Source organism: Vipera ursinii, assembly GCF_947247035.1.
Source record: "Vipera ursinii genome assembly, chromosome: 1".
Lineage (NCBI taxonomy): Eukaryota > Metazoa > Chordata > Lepidosauria > Squamata > Viperidae > Vipera > Vipera ursinii.
In genome coordinates, this window is record NC_139512.1 from 127,954,579 (window position 1) to 127,962,587 (window position 8,009).

The following is an 8,009-nucleotide window of genomic DNA, read 5'->3' on the forward strand; positions in this document are numbered from 1 at the left end:
CCTATGAATCCCTAAAAGAGCACTTATCAAAACAAAACCTGGGAAGAGGTAGAGGCAGACTACAGAGCAGTATTTTGAATGTATCTCTTCTACCTCTGTTTCCTACGTGATGATAATTGCAGAGGCTGATGATTGAGCAAAGTAATTGCTAATCCAAGTAACGAAAGACCGAGCATCTCCTCCCAGTTTATATTCCAGAGTGGGGAACTGAGAAGTGAGGGATGTGGGATATGGAGAGGTTGAGAAGTCTCAGAATCCTCATTGGTTAGGTGTGACAGTGTAACCAAGTGGATATACAATATGTATGGCATATTAAAAGAAAGTAGGGCTGGATTGCACAATCCTTCTTGATTTTTTAAAAAAACCCTTCTCCCCCCCCCCCCAAGGATGCCCAAGTTCCCTTTTTGCAGATTATTTGTTCCAGATTCGCCTATAATCCTGATATTTCCTGTGGTCTTGCATTCAAATACTAACCAGGTCTAGCCTTGATTAGCTTTGATGGGCTAACAGGAATTGAAGGATTCACAAGACAACATGGTCTTCTATTTAGAGTCTACATGACAATTTTTTAGACAATGCTATTTCCTATAGATAGAAAATTCAGTGCTGCCCAGACTGGTATCTGCCATGTTTGCTCACTTTTTACCTACTGTAAGCTCCAGCATGTCTTGTAGAATGTACCATAGAAGGTATTTAATGTACAAGATAAGTGTCTTGATGAAAATACCAATATAGCCGTAGTTGCTCAGATAGCCATAAGTGAGGCTTCATAGAATTTATGGAGTATTATACTTCTATCACCTCAATGTCTGTGTGTGTCTTCATCATTTCATTAATAGCAGCTTCAGATCAGAGCTGCTACAGTAATATGGCATCTGCCGAGGAAATATTACAGTGCCTAAGCAAACCGTGGAAGAGCTTAATGCTTGACCCTGTAGGGCAAGCATTTTTATTTGTCCCTAGAGGCAGAATTCTATGCAGGTGATCAGAATTAAATTGAAATTCTCTTTAACAAGAAAAATAGTCTGAGAATTTGAAGCCACAGGATAAAATTCCAGTTGGTTCTAATAAAGGGGAGACTAGGTGAATGTGATTCACAACACAAAAGAGATTTGAATACACAGTACTAGCTTCTCTTACACATTCTAGTCTTTATAACCTTCCCAAGGTCCAACACTAGACGCTATCTAAGGTTGGGTGCACTCCTGTTCTCCGTTTTAAAAATTATATCTTGTACCTAAAATTCTATACATCCTTTATTACTTGCATTTTAAATGTTAGGAACATCAATTTCTGCCTAATGTTCCAAGAAAAGTTAATGAACCTAAGAACCTCACTGAATTAAAGACAAATGCATTGCTAAAGATTATTGCATTATTTCTTTCTGATTTCATGATTACACAGTTATGGCCCATTAAAAAAATCAGGGCATTGTTTTTATTTTATTTTAGCAATTGCATTTCCTGAATTATGGCTTTTTTTCTCCCTGAAGCATCAGCAAGAAATAGAATAAGTATTTTGAGGGGGCACTCAATATGTATCCTTCAGGTTTTGATCATACTCAGAATTCTAAGTAACTGACATGTTGGTGTTTGAAGATTTTCTTACAGCAAGTTTCCTGTGTAGATCATATTTGTTGGGCACTTTATTCAGAGAAGGAGAAGGAGAAGAAATTGTTTGGCCAGAATCTGAAGCTGCTAATTATTCAATAAATGCACAGCACCGATTTATTTTCCTGTCCTATCACTGCTCTTCCCACATCATCAAATTATGCTCTCTAGGATTTGTATTCTGCAATAAGTTGCAGTGAAAAGAATTTGTATTACCTTGCTCAACTATTCAGTAGCATAAAACAGTGAAATGTAAATACAAATCAATTAATTTCATGATATTGCACCAATACATTTTTAAAAGGATCAACAAATGGAGAAAAAATGGATGCTTAGCTGTTTAGCTTTTAGCAAATTGGTATAGAATAAAGAGCAAGGAGTTTGGTTTTGAAAGGAAAAGATTTCGGATGAAACAGGACTGCCTCAGGGATTGATGGGTTAATAGTGCTTAACAGAAATATGAAGCAGTTACTCAGTAATCTTGATAGGATAGGATGTAGAAGCACCTTAACCATTATTTTGCCAAATTACAGGTACATGTGTTCCGAGTTTGGAGATTATAACATCACAATTCAAAATGTAAGGGAAATCTAATTTTTGATAGCCCATTTTTATACTAAGAACCTTTGCTTCAATTTGCATTGGGTTTGGCTGGAAAAAAAACTAATGTAAATACAACTGTATGGATTATATGGTGTCTGAGAACAGAAAATTATTAATTACAGAATGTAGTTCTTCACAGACTACCGTAAATGGCCTTTCTAGCACTGGAGAATAGCAAATCAAGTTTATGTTGATGAAAAATAGGTCTTATAAGGAGACCTCTACTGACCCTATGGTACCTTTAATTAAGTACTGAAAGGGGGATTAAAAATGGAATTTCCATTATCCAACTGTGCATTGCCAAAAGGGAGTTCATAATCTACTTCAGTGGTAATAACTGATACAGGCCAATAGCATGACCATAGCTGGATTTCTGATAAGACAGTTCTATCATTCATCTTTATTTAACACAGCAACATTTGACACAGAGGCGCTTTCTTTTGAAGAAAATGGAGTAAGTAGAACACATTAGAAAAGTTCTCATGATAAAAGAATGCAATGAGGACAACCCTATGGAATCAGCTCCCCCCTGAGCTTCGGATAGCCCAAAACCTCCAATCCTTTCGCCGCGGCCTCAAAACACACCTGTTCCACCAAGCTGACCTAGACTGACAGGCATTTTAATTAATTTATATTTAGTATTTTTAATTCATTTTAAAATTCTCTAATTTTTTATTGCACTGATGTTCTCAATTTTCATTTTATCTTGATTTATGTACTTATTATATGTTTTATTGTGAGCCGCCCTGAGTCCTTCAGGAGATAGGGCGGGATATAAATCCCATCAATAAATAAATAAATAAATAAATATTGAATATTAGAATACGCACTGAACTTCAGTAAAGACGTCGTATGTAAAACAAACGAGATTATGGGTGGAGTATCAAAAAGAAAAAAGCAGCGTGGTTTATAGCATTGCTCTGGTTTACAGTACCAGACAGTGAAGTCAACCTGTTATAAACCTTCTGCCAGTCAACTTTCAAAAAGTTTTTACATGTCCTAAAATATAAGCAGCAATTAAAGTAAGTTGATGTGTTGTTTTAATCACAGTGATTTACTTGAGTATAAGCCGACTCAAGTATAAGCCGAGACCCCTAATTTTACCCCAAAAAACTGGAAAAAGTTATTGACTCGAGTATAAGCTGAGGCTGGGAAATGCAGCAGCTCATGGTAAATTTGGGCCGCGGTTCGCAGGGTCCGCTCATCAGGCTGCCAGGCTTCCTGGCAGCACATCCCGCAGGGGAGATCTGCTAGGGAGGTGGCAGTCAAGCATTGTTTCCCTCCTCGTGCGTGTGTGTGTGTGTGTGTGTGTGTGTGTGAGAGAGAGAGAGAGAGAGACCTGCGGGAACGGCTGGTAGAGGTGGCGGCAGTCCGGCGTTTGCGTTTTTTTGTGTGTCGAGCCCCATGGGCCCGACACACAGGAAGGGGGGGAATGCCGGAATGCCGCTTCCCTACCAGCCATTCCTGTGGGTCTGACACACACACACATGCACGAGGGGGAGAAACAACGCTGGACTGCCGCTGCCTCTACCAGCTCTGCAAACCTCTGCCGCCCCTTCTCTCCGCTGCCTGTTCCGAACGAAGGGGCGTCCCTTCGTTCGGGCAAGGCTGCTGAGAGAAGGGAGCGGCAGAGCCTTGCAGAGCTGCTCCCTTCGGCTCCTCTTTGTTCAGGCCAGGCAGCGGAGAGAAGGGGCAGCAAAGGCTTGCAGAGCTGGTAGAGGCGGCGGCAGTCCAGCGTTTCCCCCCCGTATGCGTGCGTGTGTCAGACCCACGGGAATGGCTGGTAAGGAAGCGACGTCCCCCCCCTCCTGTGTGTCGGGCCCACGGGGCTTGACACACAGAGAAACGCAAATGCTGGACTGCCGCCACCTTTACTAGCCATTCTTGCGGGTCTGACACACACACACACACACATACACACGCACGAGGGGGGAAACAACACTGGACTGCCACCTCCCTAGCAGACCTCCCCTGCGGGATGTGCTGCCAGGAAGCTGAGAGAAGGGGGCGGCGGGGCTTGCAGAGCTGCTCCCTTCGGCTTCTCTTCGGACCAGGCAGCTGAGAAAAGGGGGCGGCAGAGCGGATCCCCATACGGGGGGGGAATGCCTCTGGGTCCCTGCACAAACAGCGACAGGGGCGGTGCACCAATGGCTTGGACTTGTTGCCAAGGCCAGCCGGCCTGGCAGGCACCACAGGGGAATCTCTTGTAAGGTCTGCCGGCCGCGGCACGCCAAAAGGCAGGGGCTGATGGGGAAGCTTCTAAGACCCCTGTGGACCCCCACCCCAGGTTAGCAGAGGTGGCGGTGCAGCAGGGCAAGGGGAGACCTGCCGGGCAGGGAAGAGGCAGCCCCCCCGGGGCACCCCAACACTGGCAGCCCCCACCCGCGTAGCAGGTAGAAAAAGGGCCCACTCACCTTTCCAGTCCTCCAGTCTCTTCCTCCGCTGCCCCCACATGCAGTCTGAAAAAGCAAGTTCAACCAATCAATTCAAACTTTGCAAGGTTTTTTTTGTGAGCAGTTTGAATTGATTGATTGAACTTTTTGAGTCTCACTATTTTTTCTGGAACTGCACATGGTGGAGGAGGACTGGGAGACGCAGGAGACGGCTCTGGCCAATGAGCTGTCGAGGGGCTAATGAGCTGCAAATGTTGCTGGGCTCTACCAGCCCACGTGTACTTGCCTCCTACTGAGCAGGTGCTCAGCCGGGCCGGCGCCAAGGTGGTGGGGGCCGGACCTTGGTAATTTCCAGGAGAGTTGTGCGGGCCGGATTCGATCGTATGGCGGGCCGTTTGTGGCCCGCGGGCCTTGTGTTTGACATGTCTGCTCTATCGCGTTTAAGCTGTACTGCGCCTGCGCGGTAGGACTTTCTTCATTCGCAGCCCATCCGGATGACGTGTCACGCTGGGAGCTGCATCTTCTGTGAATGGCGATCCCGGAAGCACCGAAGCCTCGGCCGCGCGCAAGTCCTCGGTAATTTCTTTTTTGTTGTTCACGAGTATAAGCCGAAGTGGATTTTTCAGCCCAAAAAGTGGGCTGAAAAATTCGGCTTATACTCAAGTATATATGGTACTCTGTTTCTGGAATACAGACGTGTGCCTTATTATTTATATATTGATTTATGTAACCACCCACTTTGACCCTGGTGGCAAACATTGGACTAAAATCAACAGAAAACAAATAGGGGATGTATAATATGTAAAAACTGAAAGTAAACTTCAAACAATTACAATTAAGGGTGGTTACTATCCTGGTTTTCGGTAGATAAAATCTACTCCCTTTCTCTTGATGAGGGAGTAGAAAATTAGAAAAAATGAAGTATTCGTATTTAGCATGAGTTTGCAATTTTTTGTTTTTGGCCTGGTTGAGCATCTTTTATGGTGAAACCGAAGGCCAGAATCTACATCTATACAGCAATTCAAAGTCCTATTATTGTCAGAATCCTACCAAATTCCAATCCAGAAATTAAGTATTGAACTCTACCTATCAAATTAATCCGGTATTTACACTGAAAAAAAGTTTTACAAGTGCTGTTTCAGTTTTTCCTCTTGCAAACAGCATTAAAACTCAATCAAGATCTTGATTGAGTGTTGGTACTTGACAAGTGTATACGGTAGTATAGTAGAGATCATGGCTGCATTATCTCAAGCCACTATTGGATACTCATCCTCTATCACGTGAACTCCCCTCATGAGTGAAATAGCATCTATACTGAATTTAGGGAAGTCTTGATTGGAAGTTATTGGGGGGTTTTTTTGGTCCATAGCTTTTAGGTTCAGCTGTTTACTTGGGCTTTTGCGATTTCTGTTGATATGTCCTACTTTTACAAATTTGAAGTTTTTGGATGTTTTTGCCCTCTGGTGGTGGCAGCGAATCATACGGTGCTTTGGCAGGATATCCTGGGGGTAAATGTGGTATAGCACCTTTGCTAATCCTGACTGGGTAGATTTCCTCTCATCTCACAAATAACTTAGGATGGTTGCGTTGTCCTATTTTCACATCACCAAGAGGTTTGGAAATTGTCAGCTTCTGAACCATCCATTATCTTAAGTCCCATTAGAATGACTTTATCATAAATCTGGTCAGATAAGTTAGGCTGTCAACTGCTTAAATCAGCCATTTAATGACCTTGACTATATTGGCTCCCACATGCTGGCATCAGATATCATATACTCTTATAACTTTGTGAGCAAGTGAGCAATTCCGCTACAATTTCCAGAACTTTGTTTGGTACTTTCTGGTGCCATTCCTGTCTAGGACTTCACCATGGTCTTGAAGAGTACAAAGTTCCTTACAGCAGCCAAACCACTTCATAAGCCACTGTCAGCTGGGAACCTGGTCTCAAAAATTGTGTACACTGTTTCCCCCCACTTTGTAGGCATGAATCTACAAACCCTCTGTATTCTGAAAACCTTTCTATCGACTCTTCTGGGAGTATTGGACTGGTTGCAGAGGATACTTGACACTTCAGTTTGTTTCTAGTTAACATTTTTAATATAAGAATATTTAATTCTTCCCCAGTTTATATTTTATTTTTTCTTATAGCTCCATTATTTTAATTTTCTCCTCGTTCTTCCATTCCAGTCTCTTAAATTCCATCTCAGCTTGTACTTCTCATGTCTTGAGCTCAAGCAGGTAGATGGATCCCATTGAGTGCTTGAGATGACTTCTATAGCCTTTGGCACAAGTCTTGGAATCTACACAAGAAAAGGTGTGTCCCCATTTCTCAGTAGTATACAGGAGTTTTTCTGTCCCTTAACACTAACCTAAATACCACATCAAATCTGGAAGTTACTGTGTCACCACCTATTTTCCAGGCAGTGCCTCTTTTGATATCCTCCTCTAAACTCAGTCTTATGAGAATGACAGAGGCTCTGCAACCTGTACTGCCTTTCTGATAAATAAGAGATAACATGGAAAAAAGTTAAATAATTTCTATAATACAACTTCCTACCCTTGTAATATAAGTGAGTGTGACTATTAGCTCCAATCTTTCCCTCTCCCTTTGGGAGATAAATCAATCTCACAACAAATTTAAAAAAGATATTTATTTAAGTAACTCAAAAGAAAAATGAATTTGATCTACAAAAATACATTCAATATTCTGAGCAAACACAATATGTCCTGATTGACTGTAATTAAGAGATATTGGGAAAGAGATGGTTTTGAAAATTTGTCAGGTTCCTAGATATTAATAAGTAAATCTTGAATTCAGTCTGAAATTACTCAGAATGTCCTAAATGCGCAGAGATAAACGGGGGAGAGTGGGAGAAGAAAGAGGCTTTTAAAACAGACAGAAGAAATTAGAACAATGCAATGTCCAACTAGAGCAAGTATTGATTTCTGTAACAAAGGATTTAAAATAATCTGAATGGTGCTGGGAAGACTCAGTACACTCTATTTATTTTCCCAGCATAGATACCGAAACCTCTTGCTTCACAAGTTTGGAATTGTTTTAAAAGAATAGAGCTTTTCTCTGCCTATGAGAGGAGTTGAGGAATGTCTAAGCCAGGGCTCGGCAACCTGAAACAGCAAAAGAGCCACTCGGAACCGGTTCCGTCACACACACAAAACTGGGAGCCGCAAAATGTGTGCGCGCATGCGCGCATGCACGTGCAGAACAAGGCAAAACATGCACCAGCTCCGCCCCCCGTCCACCTCTGGTATGGACGGCTCTGCCGTCCTGGCTTTTCCTCCCTCAGGAAAGACTGCCCTCCCTCCGCCCTGCGCGCTCTCTCTCTCTGGGACTTCTTTCCGCCTATTGTGAAGGTTCCAAAGAAGTGGAGGAGCAGGCTGACGG